The 18494-nt window shown below is 33.9% G+C and overlaps 1 pseudogene; it reads left to right on the forward strand.

The window, feature by feature from the left end:
• The window catches only part of LOC109070793, a 40360-nt pseudogene that overhangs the window by 12275 nt on the left and 9591 nt on the right, over positions 1–18494 (forward strand).

An 18494-nucleotide genomic window follows, 5' to 3' on the forward strand; every position in this document is an offset into this window, starting at 1 on the left:
GAAATACATTACAGTTTAACAGAGATTCATATAGAAAACAGCTGTTTCAAATTGAAATATAATTTAATTATTTATTTTGATCAAATAAATGCAACCTTGTTGATCATAAGTGACGAAACTATTAAAAAAAAAGACCCCAAACTTTTCAACTGGTAGTCAACACATAGTTAAACTTTCCAAAAATATAAATGAATGAAAAAATAAAACAACTGTACTTCTTAAAAAATGTTACACAGAATGACTTACATCACAATTTAGTGATACATGCACAAAGAGGAGAAAAAATAAAAGAAAAAGAAAGCTTGAACTGATCTGACCTGCTAGTAAAATCCCTTATTCAGGAGTCATTCAATCTGAAATGTTTGGCATTTTTTAAATAATTAATCACATTAAATGAATGCTCTAAATGCGAGCGTTTCAATAATGCAAATAAAGTTTCATGGTCAGTATGTTGAGACTGAAGTGAGTCTGTGGACTGTGCTGGCAGAGTTCATCAGTTCAGACATGAATCAGTCTGACAGAATAAAAACACCCCGCAAACGCTCCAAACCTAATAGTATCTGGACTCTTGTTCGGAAGTCCAGGAATAGATGCATACTTAGACATATACCTGCAGTTATAAATGATCCTTCAGATGTAATGAAACGGCCTCTAAGTGCTCAGATGGATGAGAACAGATGGATGGCCATTGAGGGCTCAAAACACCGACGTCTTGTTTAATTAAAAGCAAAAAGCATTCTGTTATTGAGTTCTGAAAGCATTAATGGCTCGTGTTCATCTTGTCTAACGTGTCCTGCAATCTTAACTACACTCCAGCTAAAAGAGTTTCACACAGAGTCTAACACGTCCAGTGATGACGTAACGCTGGTGTTTGTTCAGCCGCTGCTCTGAATCAGACTTCTGAATCCAGCCTGCTGTCAGCTCGTGTAGATTTCATACACACTATTTTGCTAAAACTGAATCTGTCAACACATTTCCACTGGGCTGACAAATGAATCTAAATATTAGTTCTGGTAGCACAAGCTGGAACGGGTCGGTTAGATGCTGCGAGTGCCGTGGTTTTCACTGGGATGGTTCAAATCGCTCGTTTATTCTCTGTGTGTAAAGTGTCATGTATGTTCTTACGGTCTAAACAGTGCGCAGACATTTAACGTCAGAGCTGTACATCTCAAGGCATTTGATTTTTGTAAACAACAATATGTAAACAATTTGGAAATTGCTTCAAATGTTTGTATAGAACACCTTTTGCAGCGTAGACGTACACTTCATAATGTGACTGATCATTTGGACAGTTTTTGTTCATTTTGTCTTCCAAACCAAATTTCTAAAAGCATAATAATTTTGTAATAACCACACCATTTTAGATTCAGGCAAGAGTCAACGGTATAATAACAGCTGATTTTATCCTAAATATCATGAAAATTTATTATGGATTAACATTATTAACTATCTGAAATCTAGAGCCATCTGACATTTTCAGCTGAAATGAGCATTTTTATCAGGCTGCTATGTTTAGGTCCTTTTCTATGCAATAAAAAAAAAAAAAAAAAAAAATATAAATATATATATATATATATATATATATATATATGTATATGTATATATGTATATATATATTCAGCTGGTTGCAGAGAAAATACAATAACAATTATGTAAAAAAATAATTAATATATCACCTACACCTCAAACAAAAACCATATAAGTTGTACCTAAACCACACCTTAAAATAAATCCCACTCAGTTGTGTTTAGTAGAAACTTAACACATATATCAGCATATATCAAGATTGTCTATATATTTTTTAGTCTTTTAGTGCTTTACCAACAACAAATCATATTTATCAAAAGTAAATCATCTTTTTTTTTTTTTTTTTTAAACTAAATTTAAATTTTAGATTCTCCCAAGATCTCGTCTCTTGTTTTACTTCTGGTACTCCTTTCTTAACTATCTCTCAGAAATATGCAACTTGCTGTTTATTAGACCATTCAAAGAAAACAAGAGTTTACTTGCAAATGTCATTTCTGTGCAGTCAGCATCAGATTGTGTCATTCTGCTTGAGTTTACTGCACTCTGCTATAAAGTTTAATACTCCAGGCTAACAAACACAGGACTTCTCACTTTTTTGATTTTAACGATTATGCTGCGGTGTAACTCTTTAAAACAAGCTCCTAACTTTAGTAGAAGAAGAAGAAGAAGAAGAAGAAGAAAAAAACCTCCCCAGATAACCCCAAATTGGGTCAAAAACCTCTTTTATTCTTTTTCTGGGACTGTTAAAAGACCACAAAAGCCAGATCCATATAAAGCTTTCCTGCGAGGGTCCTGTGCTGCGAGCCGCAGATAACCAGTCCTCTCTGCTGACTTTCATGTGGCCTTTGGGTTTTACTGCTGAGGTTTTACAGATTCAGAGCGTCTCGAGTCAGAATTAAATCACACACCGCACATATGCACACATGTAAACTAACACAAGCGTTCATGCATCGTAAATGTCCCTCAAACATGCTCAGACATTATTCTGAAAGACTCATGACAATTAATAAATCAGTAAATAAATTAGAATAAAATAAATGAATAGATAAAACTAAATAAAGATAAATAAATAAAATAGAATAAAGTAATAAATAAAAATAAATAAATAATTCTCCTTATCAGTACTTTTGTACAAAAAATTATACTGTATATTTAAAATACAGTGTATTTCATACTAGGCATATTTATAACAAATTTGCTGTTTCGATCAAGACTTACTGATATAAAAGTTATAATTAAACTTTATTTGGAGCACAATGCACTTTTCTTAATATTAAGCCTAAAATGTGTTTTAATGTCACGACTGATGGATGAGGATTGTATGATCTACATACACAATATTTAAAGTGTAACTGAAGTATACTTGCAATAGTTCTACTTTAGCACAGTCAAATATTCTTTAGTATACTTCTTTAGTTGGATTTCAGCTCTGCTTCTGCACAATTAAAGTGCATTAAGCACAAAAGTAGTTGTTCCAATTTAGCAGACTATAAGTATACCAGTGTAGTTTACTAAAAGTACAACTGCAGGGTATTTTTATTAAGTACATAAATATTTAAATGTATTTGGAGTATACTTAGCATGAAATAAATGTTTTTGAAATGCATTTTAGTATATTTATATTTCACTAGGGTATACATGTTAAAATTCAAACAGATTAAATTGGCATAAATTTCCTCCTGATTTCTCTCTCTCTCTCTCTCTCTCTCTCACACACACACACACACACACACACACACACACACACACACACACTCGCACACACACACACACACACACACACACACACACACAAACACTCACAAACACTCACTCACACGCACACACACACACACACACTCACACACACTCACACACACACACACACACTCACACTCTACAGCAAACAGTAAAACTTATACAGTTCTGCTTAGTTAAGTCTCTGAAGTGTATTTTTCACAGTAAACTCCCACACAGAGAGCTTCAGAGATGCATTGGCTTTAATGTCAGATCTTTTCTGAACACTCGTTTGTTTGTGTAAATGTCTGACCATCGGCTAATAAACCACAAATGTAGCTCTCGCATTTACTGCTGAAACGTTCCTCTCTACACTCAGACTCAGCGCTGTTAGTGTGCTTATACTAGAGCGATAAATGAGAAAGCATATGTGTGTACAGCTGGGATTGTTTTACAGTAGGAGCTCTGTGTAATATAGTATTGTCCACATGTATGTGTGGGATGTTAATACTGTCTGAATCGTGCAGCAGATTTCACAGATTGCCTGGGCTCAAGAGCTTCAGCTGTGAGAGCGATGCTCTCGTAACTTTTGTCATATGGAATAAACAATGTTTTTGCCACCAATTTTACCACACATCAGCACCGATCAGCAAAGGTTTACAGGAATGTAAGTGATGTTTTGGAAAACAAGGTTTCTGGCACATCATACACCTGAAATTATATGTCTGAGTCAATTATATCAAAACCGACACCTCTGAGACACGAGAGTCTGCAATTCTGCAGTCGCGACGAGACATGGGCCTGTGGTTTTTGACTCAAAGGTCTCCCATAGTCCAGCACAATTGTCATAAGATTTAAAAATATTGTCATCAGATTTAAAAATAAATAAATAAATAAATAATAATAAAATAATATATATTTATATAATATTTATATATTAAACATATTATACAATTTTTTTTTTATTTTTTATTTTATGTACTTTTATATTTTAATTAAGGTTAATTTTAAGTATTATAATTAATTTTATTAATAATAAATAAGTTTGCATCATTCCAACTCATCTTGCATTGGACCGCTGGCTTTGATTGAACAGAACTATCTTGCTCCCATATTTTCCATTGGACATAAAGAGGCAACTCAACCCAGTATAGAAATTAGAGGTATACCTGTAGTTCACTATGAATGTACCATAAAATTGGCCCATGTGACTAGAGTTCTATTTCCTGAAGTTTTTGGTAGTCAAAAGGTTTATTTCTTTGTGTGTGTGTATGTGTCTGTTCTGATATTGTTGTTGGGACCTGATTCAGATTACAGTGAGTTTGGAAAGTTTCTATATCTCCTCATCATTGATAAACCCTTTGCAGAAGTTCCACAGTGGTTCTTTGGATGAATGATGTTATGAAAAACTTTTACCAAAGTTAATATTCTCTAATATGTTCTTCAAATAAATGAATCTTTTCAATTAAAAGTCACAGACAAGCGGAAGGCTTGAAAGGACCCTGATGTACAAACCACTGACTGCAGCGTTGGCCGGAGACCAAATAAACAAACAGCATTCCTTAAAAAGTAGAAAACAAACAGCATTTGTCCAAGGGTGATTTTCCAATTACTGAGGTGGAAAACTTGTTTTAGGATATGTTTGTCTTGTCTATGCTTATGGACGATATTTATGGCATATACTGTCAGTATTTATTATCCTACACGTCAAGCCCAGTCCTTCTGTTGAAGAACAGAAAACATGTTTACAGGAGTACATTTGCAGGCCACAGGGTTTAAGAGCAAATGTGAAGCTTGTTCTTCAGTGAAGCGTTTGTTTTTTAAGCCTGTAATTCAGTCTTAATCTTCATTTTGAGTTGGGACTATACTCTCCAAAGTGGGTGAGCATCAGGTTATGCAGACATTTCAACATAGTAAAACACCAACCTCTTATATTTCTTTTTACACCAATTATAATCACAGATGATTGGTTAATAAAGCCTTATTTTTGTGTGGTTATGCATGCAGAACACTTTTACCGAAGTGCATGATTTGTAAACTAATACATTTCGTGTTTGTATCACATAACCAGCTCCATATGTTTATCTTTTCTGATTTAGTAAACTTGCTCAGTAGTACACCTGGTACAACGTCACACTCGGAATGTGAAGCAATAAAACGTAATAAAACACTACCAAATTCATGTTCACCTGTTTCCAATAAAAATGAATGCACTTTTAGCACCGCTCACTGGACATTTCATTTGGAAAATGTTGCAAAATTTGCAATAAGCAATGTAATATCATTTTGCGGAAACGTTGCATGTTTTCCCAACAAGCCTGGGCCTGACATGCATGATACATCAATAACAGAACGGCAACATTTATACATACTGTAAATGCTTGACAGTTTTTTTCAATTTGACATTTTGTCGTCTAGACATTCTGCATGTGTTAAAACTGGACTTACATGAGTGAGACGGACTGTGTTTATTTTTATATCTGAGACCTCTTTTCCACAAACTGCACGCTTTGAGTGCTTGCTCACCATAGAACATGTTTTATGTATCCAAACACACCTACAGATGTCAGGCCAGAGTCAGAGTAGTTATTGGGTCCAGCTCCACAGGCCACAGTCCACATTTATGTTTTCTCTAACAGACTCGCTGCTCTTCTAATGAAAGGCTTGCTTGCTTAGATGTTTTATGTGTCCTGGAAGCCCAAGCTCTTCAACAAAAAACAAAAAACTAACAAAACAACAACTCTTAGTTTCTGTTTCTCCCGGCCTTTCAAAGCACTCCACAAAGCCCAAGTGTTAGTGAGTGTGCTTGAGCTTTCACGGAGGGCAGACAGTTGTTCCTTGCTGAAGGGCAACGGCTCTTGAACGGGACGCTGTCTCCTCTCCACCTGTGGCTCTGATCAAAGTCTGCTCGAGCGGGACATGAAACTCCAGCCAGTTATCGTCTCCTCCTGTCTCTGAACAGTAGTGTACACATCAACAAATAAGAGGGATAAAAAGCATTTTCTTCAACTAGATTTTGTGCAGTTTTTTTTTCATAAAATACACATAATTAATCTAAACATACCCTTTTTTCAGAGAACAAAATACTTTTTATTACTAATAAATAATTATTATTAATTATAAATAAAAACATCATATATATTTTGCATTTAGTAAAAAAAAATACAATACTAGTGAGTTAGGAAAAAGAAAATTAATAAAAAATCTACTGTATATACAAAAAAAATCCACACCAAATATAAACTAATATTTAGTCCCAAATATACAATTTATTATGATTAAAATTTAGAATAAAATTATAATATAAACCACGTTTGATAGAATAGTAGATAGAATATAGTTTTGATTTTTATCCTGAAAAATAAGACAAAAATAACTATTATTTTATGAAAATAAGACAATTAATTCGACAAGTGTTTGTATGATAGTAGTGTATCCTAGAAGAACATGCTTTCTGACAAGATATCCTGAATTGCATTTACTTTTCAGAGATGTTAAGAAAACCAACTTGCACAGTTTCGCTTAAGTCACACATCTTGTTTTTAGAATGTTTTGATTTGAAATATTTTTGTCATTAAAAAATTTCAAAATAAAAAACATCATTTCATGCATACAAAAAAAAAAAAATCTGCTGTGTTTGTTTGTGCATTTCTGTATCTTTGTAGTGTATCCTAGTAGAACTAAAAACTAAGAAAACAGAAAAGACATACAAAAGTCTATTTTTGGATCTTATGGTTTCTATTGCAGCACTCCCGGCTTGTTTTGCTCTGAAAGGCTGTGGTTTATGTGTCCAGTGAGAGCCGGCGCTCGGCAGCAAAACAAACACAACGCCGCTTTAATTGTCGTAGACTCCTTTCACTGGGAAAATATGCTTCTCGTTTAACTTCAAACCCTTCATGGAGCATTAACTTTATTCTGAGTGTGTCTCTAAAGGTATTTATTTTAAAAGGGATTCTGAGGAAAAGGAGATCTGTTGGTCAGCACTTGTGTGTGTGTTTGTTTGTTTGTTTGTTAGGGAGAGAAAGGAGACACCGGGCTGCCAGGAGCAGATGGACTTCAAGGAGCTCCAGTGAGTCACTTCTGCTCTTCTTCCTCTTCTTTTATAATATTCAACATGAGCTGCATCTGTTCAATTTGTGGCTAAAGGCACATCTAAAATGATTTCAATGATCCCATCTGAACAAACCTCCTCTGCACATGTTGACTGTAAAATGTTGGACTCCTTCATAATTAGCAGTGTCAGAAATCTGACCGTCCCTTCGCAGTGGCTCCATAAAGCAAAGAAACACTAAACAGGGAAGTATATTCTCTAAATGAGAGCGTGTAGAAGCGGTCCAAGTTTTATTTTGAGTGCTTTGAATCTGGAGTGTCTGAGTGTTTTGACATTAAGGTTTAGCATCCTCCAAAGAACTCTCTAAAACCTTTTACTTTCTGAGGTCAGAATTGCTCATACTGTATGTATGGAAGCATATTTCTACCACAGGATAAAAAAAAAAAAAAGGTAACTGTGACTTTATCTCACAATTTTGACTTTTTTCACCTCACAATTCTGGAATCTGAATTTCAACACATAAATGTAGTGCAACTCACAGACTTTTTTTCTTGCAATTCCCAGTTTACATCCCACAATTCCTTTTTTTTTTTTTTCTGTGCCATGGAATAGAAAATAAGGTAATAGGGTAATTGTTACCTTTCAACTCACAATTCATATATCTCTAAATCTCTCAATTCCCATCTTTACATCACTCATAATTCATAATTAAAAAAAAAAAAAAGTCAAAAAGTTGAATTGGAAGAAATAAACTGAAATGAGAGACAAACTCAGAATTGTCTTTTTTCTTGCAATTCCAACTGTACATCTCAACAATTCTGAGTTTATATATTGCTATATAGATTTTCTTTAATGACAGAAAATGGACACTTTTTCAAGGTTCCTCTTCAAGTAGTGTCTACATACTATGTGCTTGCATATTCCAAAAATTAAACTAAACAATGTTTAGTTTTACAATGTTATCGCCATTATTTCACAAAATGAAAATTAAACAATGTTTAGTTTTACAATGTTATCGCCATTATTTCACAAAATGAAAATGTATTTGTACAATACTTTGCATGAAATAAATACATTTTAGTATATACACTCCTGTACAGTGCTTACTTACAGTATTCTTATTATATTACGTAATAAGGGTGAATCTCGCAAAACAACCCCGAAATGAAAAGACAAAACAATAAATTGTATTTTCTATATATTTAGGTTTTTTTTGTGTGTGTGTTCTCAGTGGTGATTCTCATTATGTTTTATCTGTAAAATAAATTACCAACAACAAAAATTTCAAATATCAAAAACAATATAAACAAATTTTAAATTCCTTATAAAGAAATGTATACTTTTATTCATCAAGAACACATTAAATTGATCACAAGTGACAGGAAATACATTTATAATGTTAAAAAATATTTCTGTTTCAAATAAATGGTGTTCTTTGAACTTTCTATTCATCTGTGAATCCTGAAAAAATTAAATGTATCACAGTTTGATAATAATCAGAAATGTTTCTTGAGCAGCAAATCATCATATTAGAATGATTTCTGAAGATCATGTGACACTGAAGACTGGAGTAATGATGCTGAAAATACAGCTGCACATCACAGAAATACATTACACTTTAACAGAGATTCACATAGAAAACAGCTGTTCAAATTTATAATACTATTTCAATATTTTTTTATCAAATAAATGCACCCTTGAGCAGAAGAGTTTTTTTCTTCTCCAGTTAGTCTTTTTAGTGTTAGTAAGAAAGTGCATATTTTTCCTTTAAATAAAAGGCCTCATTTTCTTCATGCAAAGTATAATTTCTTTTGATTAGGTGCAGTGTGACCTCGACATGTTCAGGTTTTGTGAGATTCATCCATATGCCCGCAATGTGCTTACTTCACTCATTCCTGTTTTTAAATAATGATAAATATTCCTTGCCAGTAATGATCTGGTTTGGCTAATATTTAGACACTTTTGCTTTGCACTTGAAAGCCCGACTGTGATTTTTTGTTAATAAGTCATTACCTGCTACTAATCATTACATCTCAACCGGGCAAATTAACACTTGACTCATTTTCGAGTCAGGTATGACACCTTTCATCTTTCATGTAATTGCATTTACAATCTGGCTCTCCTTCCCGCTCTTACATTTTTGCGCCGTGTTTCCTCTCAAATTAATCCTGTGAAAGCTTCAGAAGTTTCTCGTTTTTGATGTAATTCAGTTTTTCTGAAAGAAGAAGAGCCTTTGAGTGAAACACAATCGATGGAGCGGCTCACTATAAAATGACTCATTAACACCAAAAAAATACGCAGGCATCTCCATTTCAAAGCGGTGCGATATTCCCCTGTTTTTCACTGTAATCTCTGAGGATAGTGGACTCAAACGCAGACCTTGATGTTTCTTGCATGTGTCTCTGTTTTCGGTGCTTTGCTAACCTGCGGATGGATCTTGTTGTAGTTCAGGGTCTGATTTCTTGAATGCAAACACTCAGGCAGGTGCTGAGAGATCAGAGTGAGAGTGAAAGTCAGACGTCAGCGTGTTTGCAGCTCTTCATCAGGGCTTCAGACGGCTGCGGGAAGTTATTATTCTGCTTCTGGCAGGAAGGAAGAGGGTGCTTGGTTCTCGTATTTCATTTTTGGAGAAAATAGTGGTATGCTTTAGGTTTTACCGTTACTCATCTGTTAAGATATTTACATTTTCAATGGACAAAGGCACAAAAAGAAGTAATGTAGCTTTATTTCCAAACAGCTGATACAGTTATTGAAATGTGTCAGTTTTCCTTTTGGTTATAATAATAATAATAATAAAAAAATAAAATAAAAAAATATAATCTTTAAAATATGAAGACATTTTTAGGTTTTTGGAGGTACTGTGTAAAAAGTGCCCTGTTTATTTATTTATTTATTGTTTTTGGCTATATCCATTTATTTTCATTGGATTCTCTGAAGATATACAGTAATAATACATACTTTTTTAAAAAAAAAATAGTAAAGGTATATAAATAACATATTTTGCAATGGTAATAATAACATTAATAATAATGAATCTTTAAAAGTAACAGGATCTTACATTTTAAGTATGAGATAATTTGGTACTTTTTAGGTAATTTATATTATTTTCAGTGGTGATTCACATTACTGTAGCAGTATTTTTGATGAATAAATAAATAAATAATAAGAGTACATAAATAATATATGTGTCCCTGCAGCACAGAAGCAGTCATAAGTATCACAGGTATATTTGTAGCAATAGACAACAATACATTGTATGAGTCACAATTATACATTTCTCTTTTATGACAAAAATCATTAGGATATTAAGTAAAGATCATGTTCCATGAAGATATTTAGTAAATGTCCTACCGTAAATATATCAAAACTTAATTTTTGATTAGTAATATGCATTGCTAAGAACTTCATTTGAATAACTTTAAAGATGATTTTCTCAATATTTAGATTTTTTTTTCTTTGCACCCTCAGATTCCAGATTTTTAAATATTTGTATCTCAGCCAAATATTGTCCTTTTCAGATGATGCATAAATCTCAATGTCAAAAAATGTACCCTTATAATAATAATAATAATAATATATAATAATAATAATAATAAAGCACCAACAAAAACAATATATAATAAAAATAATAATAATAATAATAATAATAATAATTTTTAATGTAATTAAAATTTATAAAGTATCATGAAATATGACATATTTTGAGGTTTGTGTGGTATGAGGCAGGGTCTTGGAGTACCAGAGTAAAAGTTATCAGGGTAAAAAGTTCAGGAGACTAAGAAAGAGCAGGACATTCTGCAGTCAGATTTTTGAGGGAAATGGTGCTAACAGAGCGGTTTTTGCTTTTTTAATGTGCTTAATGTTCTTCTGTCACATGAGGTTCATCGCTGCCTCTTACTGGAGCCTCCGAGGAAGCAGATGGATGGAGACAGTTTTTAATGGAGCTCAATTAAAGTCATTTAGCAGGCTAGAAAAACAGACAGTGGAAATGTGTGAAATGTCAGAGAGTCAATTGTGTCCTTTTTCTTGGCAGGCTCCTATTTCAGCAATAGCTTTGCCAGAGCGTAGATTAATTGAGTGGCATCCTGGTAATGCTGTAATAACAGTAACCGGAGAAGAAGAACATGATGAATGATGGAATTACAGCAAGGCCTTGATCCCAAATCTGTTCCAAATACAAGGTCATTAGCTCCGCTTGTCCTGAGCAGCAGAGAGCTAGAAACTGAACCACAGCTGATGTGTGCTTTACAGGGAACCAGAGGACTTCCTGGAGAGGAAGGAGCGAGCGGACCGCAGGTACACACACACACACACACACACACACACACACACACACACACACACACGCGCGCACACACGCGCACACACGCACACACACACACACACACGCACAAACACGCACAACACACGCACACACACACACACAAACATGCGCACGCGCACACGCACACGCACACACACACACACAACACGCACAAACACCACAAACACACACACGCGCACACGCACACAGCACAACGCGCACCACACACACACACGCACACGCACACACACATGCACACACGCACACACACACACACACGCACACACACACACACACACACACACACGCACACACACACGCGCACACACACACACACACACACACACACAGAGACACACACACGCGGCACACACGCACACACACACACACACACACACACACACACACACACACACACACACACACACACACACACACAGAGAGAGGGTATATGAAGAACATAGAATATGTGTTTGCCAATTACTTGGTTTTTGAATATCACCTTTTCATTACATTTTTACTGTTTTATAATTAAATTATATTTAATTATATTAAAATTACATAAACATTATTATTATTATTATTTATTTATTTTTTAAGAAATGTATTGTATATAAATCTATATAATGTATATATATTGCATTTGGGTAATAGTAATAATAATAATAATTATAATATGAATTAATATTTATTTATTTATTTAAACTAGCATGCTCATAACTGTGAGGTTAAGGCAGGTTGTCACATATGGTTTCAGTGTCATACATTTTAGAATAATTGAACCCCCCCCCCCCAAAATAAATTTAAATCAAATAAAGATAATTTTTTGAATATGTATTTATTTTATTTAAAAAATGATGTTTCATAAATAGATGCTTGATTAAATGTTCTATTGAATGTATATACATCCAATGTATAATGTATATTGAATTAATAAATATTAATGTATTTATTTATTTAAATGTACTTATGTCCCAGCAAAACATTAATGGCACCAATACATGTTTCATTCATGCAAAATATTATTTCAATATTTTTTTATTTATTTTTTTTCTGTTGATTTTGAAATGTGACCTGGACATGTTCTTTGTAAAGTTCACCCATGTCCAACCATATATTGCCAATGTAAAATCAATGCGGTTAAAAATGACTAGATATATTTCAAGGCTGTACCTACGGCACAATGGCTGCAGTTGTATGGCAGTAACTACCTGCCTTTAAAACAAATACAGTCACTGCATCTTAATTTGTAACGTGGTGCGTTACAAACCCATGCTATCCATCCTGTGTTTGCTGGAGTTTAGGGTGCGAGAGGAGCACCGGGACAGAAAGGATCAGCCGGGTTAAAAGGAGCTCTGGTGAGTAAACGTCCCGCTGGAGCACATCGGCTTCACCTTTTTACCCTCATTGTGTCAGCTGACCCGCTAAAATAAGACACTTCAGAGAAACTGGATTGGATGGAGTCCCAGGCAGCTGTTGAGCTGCTCATCAGATCAGCAGCCGCAGCCCGAGAGCAAAAACATCAGTCTGGACAGGGGTCAAACACTAACCAATGACCGGTCCGGGACTGAGTAACAGAGCAAACCATGTTAGTGTGACCTCTGATGGCCAGAGCCAAACATTCTCCTGAGTCCGAGCAAACGCTGCTGCCACCTAGTGCTGGATCACATCTGATGCGCCTGATATGGAATTAAATAACTAACTTTTACTGTGCCTTCTCATTGCACTGAAGAAAAAAGAAAAAAGATTAAAAAAAACAAACCCTCCTCCTTCCTCAGTATTTTAAAAAACCTAACATAAGAGAAATGTATCAGAAAAAAAGATTAAATAAAATATTAGTACCACTTTACATCCTAACATAAGAACAGAAAAAAAGATTAAATCAATTCAATTCAACTTTATTTCGCCATGTATACAGATAAAGGAATTTGATTTGGTCTTTATTTTAAAATAATTTTTAAAAATAAAATATTAGTACCACTTTACATAAAGCATTTAAATATAATGCATTTTAAAATAATTTTTAATGCATTAATCATGCCTATAAGTGCACCTTATAATGCACTGAATGATCTCATTGATAATTGTAAGCGCAGTTATAATGCATTATAGTAATACGCATCTATTCATTGTTATATATTTAGAAACTGTAATGCATCACAACATGACAAACAAACCTTCAAACATTATACTGCATTTTAACTTTGTTTACACTTATTTATAAAATATGTAATGCATTGAAAAGCACATTATGAAAACCTTTATAATGTATTACACATAAAGGCTTTAAGTGTCACCCAAATTTACTTTACAAAATGCAATGCTCTCGCAATGCAAAACATGAATATTATCTTCCAGTGCAAAAGTCTAAAGATTATTAACTCAAGATATGTTAACTGGAGTTGCATAAAATGTTCATGATTAAAACATGAACACATCTGTCAATAGGCTCAGAATGTTAACTTATTTCAAAGGGAAACCAAGTTTTATTCCTCATTGACAGATATTTGTTCTTAATATAAGCATAAACTCGTTTCGTTTTATTTCCCAGTAAACAATACTTCATGTCTTCGTTTGGCATCTCCAGTAAATATATCTTGATTTAGGGATGTTTACTGGAAAACAAGACACATTTAATTCATTAATTTGCAGTGCATGCAAAATTGAATGCCATGAATTTAAGACTTTCTGCTCTGATTTAAGACCTTCATTTGTGAAAATGTGACTTTTTATGACCTGCAGAAACCCTGTGCATTAGAACGTGTTTTGCACATCATAATTTCCATTAATTTATGCCATTTCTGACAGTGCTTTTAATTTAAGTGAGTTCATTTCCTATTTTGGTCAAGTAAGAGTCTTCTGTGTGTTATCAGCATTCGGCGTTTCAGTTTAACTCTGAATCCTGTCTGATTAAATCCTTCAGGGTGCACCGGGGCCTTCGGGGCCCCCCGGAGCAGACGGACTCCGCGGCCCCAAGGTTGGTCTGCTCCAAACATCACCTTTAGCAATTATGCTAATACCTCGACTTGAATCAGGTGGGAATAGCCGTGCTAAGATTACATTTATTCTGCTCCTGGATTTGTGCCCTTATCAAATGGATTATAGAAGTACACTGAACAAAACCATTTAGGTTGCCGGTTTTGTAACAGCATTTCATTTAATATTTCAAGTGATTAGTAGTCTTTTATCAGTCTGTGGAAACAAATGGCTTCTTCTAGCCACGTTATAATGGAGGAGTTAGATGTGTGTGTTTGTGGACGTTTACTCACTGTTGTGTGTGTTCAGGGTAACGCAGGAGAAAAGGGAGACGCAGGTATTCCTGGAGCCGCAGGTCAAAAGGTAAGAGTCTCGTCTTTTGTAGCTAAGACTTTGTGCATGAAGTCACGCAAGTCGTGAGGTTCGCTTTCAGAGCTCTCTGGAAAAGTGAGGTGAAGAGTTTATTCTCAGAGGTTTGGTGAATCTCACAGGGTGAGCGGGGCGAGCCGGGACTTCCAGGCCTTCAGGGAGCCACGGGCCCTCCTGGATTTAAAGGACACAAGGTAATGCTGCCGTCCAATAAAACACCATTTAACACCAGCATGCACATTTTATAATCTTTCTGAATGAGTCTCTTCTGCTCAGCAAGGGTGCATTTACTTGATCAAAAATACAGTAAAAAATAAAATATCATTACAAAACAAAACATAAGTTTTCTCTGTGAATCTCTGTTAAAGTGTAATGTATTTCTGTGATGTGCAGCTGTATTTTCAGCATCATTACTCCAGTCTTCAGTGTCACATGATCTTCAAAAAACAATATAATGCTCTCATAAAACACTGAAAAAACATATTTAATAACATTCAAAGATGAATCAAATTTTCAAAACAATATTTTTTAAAAAACTCTTAAACAACACATTTTACAAAATTAACAAATCAATAAAAAATAAAAATATGAAAGCATTTATTTGAAATAGAATCTTTTGCAACATTATATATACATTTAATGAATCCTTGATCAGTATTAATTTCTCTGACCTCCAAAGCTTTGAGTGGCCGTGTATATTAATTAATTAATTAATTAATTAATTTGCATATGCAAATAAACAGGACTTAATATATAAACTGTTTAAAACGTTTAAAAATATAAACATTAGGGATTATTTGACGTTCAAAAGAACAGCATTTATTAGAAATATAAATCTTTTGAAACAGTGTAATGTCGATTTCAATTAATTTAATGCATCCCATCTGAATAAAAGTATTTAGAAAAATAAAATAAAAATCATACTGACCATAACCAATAGTAATATACAGCCCAATACAGAAATGAAGCTATCCATGGCTTTAGCAACAGATTTGATTCCCAGAGACACACATGCTGATAAAACGTCACTCTGGATAAAAGTGTTTGTCAGGTGAATAATTAAGCACCTGAAAGGTTTGATCTCGATAAAGGATTACAATCCTCTAATGCATCACGCTGCCATACCAAATTAACATAGAATAGATACGATATACCATACCAGCCTAAACCAAACCAGCTAAAAAACAAACCACCTCTCCTCAAACAAAACAATTTTCAATCACAAACAGAGAATTTATATATATATATAAATATATGCATTTTCATACTTTAAATGCAGTATTAAGATGTGTAGAGAAGTGCCGGCGCTGCCACTCCCATAAATCTATTGTCATTTGGATAAACACTCAGCTAAATGACTGCTTGTGTGGAAGATATGCCTGATATACTGGCTTCTCAGATCTTTAAATGCAGTTCTTGACTGATATGCTAAAGAACAGGGTTCTCCTGCTGTGCAGAAGTGGAAATAAGTCTGTGTTTCTCTTTTATTTTCAGGGAGAGAGAGGAGAACTGGGACCCAGAGGCATTCAGGTGGATCCCCAGTCATTTCCTTCACACTTTAAAAACACTTTTGACAAATACTGTCTGTGATTCATCAGAGGTTTGCATTTGGCTTCAACACAAATTCAGATTCGTCTCTGATCTCAAATATAACTCTAACCTAGACGGTAGCCGTAGTGTGAAAACTTTATCACTCTTCACAGTGATTTGTGTCAGTTTTTTGGAAGTTAACATCTGTGATGGGCTCATATCTCATCTCATGTGCAGAGATTAGCAGAAATAAGACATTAGAGGCTGGTTTCTCAGAAAAGTGTAAATGCTGGATCGTATTACTGTGTTTGTTTGAGTGTCTGACCAGCAGCTGCTCAACCAATGGTGTGAGTTTGGGGCGGAGCTATGTGCTTCACTGACCAATGGCAGGCAGGGAGATTGTTTGGGAAATACAAAATATAATAGAAAAAAAAATAAAAAAATAAATAAATAAATGTATTAAAATACATTGGCCTTTTTATACATTTAAAAAATCAAAATGTACAAAATGTAAATATTTACAAAATTACAAAATGTAAAAATATAATCACACAATACTTTTTATTTATCCTCCATATAATACATATAAAAAAAAAAAATCTGTCCATTTATATATATAAAACACTTGTATATATATATATGTATTGTATGTATGTATATATTCCAATATACATATATATACTTTACAAAATCTATCCTCCATACATTTGAATTCATGAAAAATACACAATATAAACACTAAAAAAAAAATAAATATATTCTATACTATACTTTATACTATACGATGTTTTATATATATATATATATATATATATATATGTTTGGTCTCTAGTAGGCTATTCTATCCACATTTACATTTAGCCTTAATGTAGGTTACTGTAAGATTGGAAATGCATTTTCTTGCCTCTGAAACTGAATATTTTAAATTTTCAAACATATATATTCATTGAGTTTCACTGTTTACATCATATATTTAATCATATATTTAGCGTATATTTTGAAATATAATTTGGTCAGAGGAAAAAAAATCATATGGGTTTATGAAAACATGGTTACTGAATCATAGAAATACTAATTATAATAATTACTAATTTCTAGTTATTTTTCTCATGCTTACACTACAAGATCAACCTCCACAGTGTGGTTTGTGTGGTTTAGTGTAGCCGTCTCAGTAGGGTGCACCACCCTAAGTGTAGTTGGCTCAGTGTCTCTCAGTTAAATGGATGTGACACCATCTTCTAAAGGTTATAGGGAGCCGCCTGCTGTTATTGAATGCTAATGATAACCTTTCAGAGTTTGAGACCCCTGCTAACAGAGACCTCCTCCCATTCACAGGGTGAAAAAGGCAGCAAAGGCTTCGCTGGGTTGCCTGGCTTTCCAGTAAGTGTGCAAACTCCCCTCATCCAGCAGGGGGCGCATCTCCTTACAGCACCGCACCACTGCATCTACAGTACAGGGGTATCAGGGCTGCAGGGAGACAAAGCCAATGCATAGCACTCAGAATTGAAGAAGGGAAGTACTAAATCAGGAAATTTTAAATTGGAATTACAGGAAGAGAAATTCATATATTCAGTATATATTCTTACATAATTTAAGGAAGACAGATTCATCATTTCAGGTTCCTTAATACTATATACAGTACAGGTCAAAAGTTTGGAAACATTACTATTTTTAATGTTTTTGAAAGAAGTCTCTTCTGCTCATCAAGCCTGCATTTATTTGATCAAAAATACAGAAAAAACAGTAATATTGTGAAATATTATTACAACTTAAAATAATAGTTTTCTATTTGAATATACTTAAAAAAAATAATTTATTCCTGTGATGCAAAGCTGAATTTTCAGCATCACTACTCCAGCCTTCAGTGTCACATGTAACATCCAGTCTATCACATGATCATTTAGAAATCATTCTAATATTCTGATTTATTATGAGTGTTGGAAACAGTTCTGCTGTCTAATATATTTGATGAATAAAAGGTTAAAAAGAACTACATTTATTCAAAATAAAAATAAAAAATCT

Source organism: Cyprinus carpio, chromosome B24, assembly GCF_018340385.1.
Source record: "Cyprinus carpio isolate SPL01 chromosome B24, ASM1834038v1, whole genome shotgun sequence".
NCBI classification, from domain to species: Eukaryota; Metazoa; Chordata; class Actinopteri; order Cypriniformes; family Cyprinidae; genus Cyprinus; species Cyprinus carpio.